This window comes from Orycteropus afer, unplaced genomic scaffold (assembly GCF_000298275.1).
Source record: "Orycteropus afer afer isolate SDZICR_OR568_19922 unplaced genomic scaffold, OryAfe1.0 scaffold00106, whole genome shotgun sequence".
Lineage (NCBI taxonomy): Eukaryota > Metazoa > Chordata > Mammalia > Tubulidentata > Orycteropodidae > Orycteropus > Orycteropus afer.
This window is the reverse complement of record NW_006921693.1, coordinates 7,955,591-7,956,960: the sequence shown is the minus strand read 5'-3', so window position 1 is coordinate 7,956,960 and position 1,370 is coordinate 7,955,591.

The following is a 1,370-nucleotide window of genomic DNA, read 5'->3' as shown; positions in this document are numbered from 1 at the left end:
GATTCATAGATATTCCCTCCAGGCAATGTTTTAGCTATGTTCCACAAATAAATGTTGGTATATTGTCTTTGGATTATTATTCTGTTTATAACATTATGTATTGTGGTTTGGTATTTGACTCATGAATCATTTAAAAGCATGCTGCTTAATTTTCAAAAGTATTTTCATAAATATTTTATTAATTACTAATTATTTTGTGTTCAGAGAACATATTATGTATAATGGCATATCTTTTCCATTTATTTGGACTTGTTTTATGGCAAGCAAATGATGCATTTTGGTGAAATGATCATGTGTGTATAAAAGAATGTGTACTTTGAAATTGTTGGGTTTAGCACTCCATGAATATCAAGTTGGTTAGTATGGGTGAGAGTATTGTTTAGATCATGTATGTCTTTACTAATTTTTTTTCTTGTTTTTCTATCAATTGCTGAGAGAAGCATGTTAAAATCTACCATGATTATTGGATTTAATTAATTTATTTTTGATAATTTTACAACATTACTTGATTTTTTTGAGGCTCCCTTATTAAATACATATAGACCTTGCTAAGGCTTTCTAATGAATTGACTTTTATCATTGTGGAATTTCTCTCACCATCTCTGGTAATACTTTTTGTTTTGATATTAAAACCTGATATCAAACACAAATTTAAAGCCCTTTAGGTTCTAATGTCTTTCTGAGATGCAGTGGTGCTAATTAACTGAAAAGGCAAAAAGAATATAAACTATTCTAATGGAAAAAACTTTAGCCTGTTCAAATATAAGCCAGTTTTATATCTTCAGCATATACATAAGTCACTATGACACTAGAGTATCCTCAGCTGCCTCTTCCTCTCTCTTGATGTTACTGTCACTGTGTTTAAACTATTGAATGCTATCCATTCCTTCTCTCTTTTCCATATCTACCATCACTAATGAATCACCAACACTCCAAAAAATTCTTATTGCAATCAGCTCATATCTAACTTTATTGCTAATATAATTCAAAAATGGTTGCAACAATACATCCACAGGGAACTGCCAGAAATTCAAGCTGGATTCAGAAGAAGATGTGGAACAAAGAATATTATTGGTGATGTCTCATAGCTGTTAGCTAAAAACAGAAAATACCAGAAAGATGTTTACTTGCTTTTTATTGATGATGCAAAGGCATTCAACTGTGTGCATCGTAACAAATTGTGGATAACATAGCAAAGAATGGGCATTCCGGAACACTTAATGTGTTTGAACAGAACAAGGGAATATTTCATGGTTTAAAATCAGGAAAGGTGTGCATGAGGGTTGATCCTTTCAAAATACTTATTCAATCTGTGTACTGAGCAATTAATTTGAGAAGCAGGACTATATGAAGAAAAACGTAGCATTAGG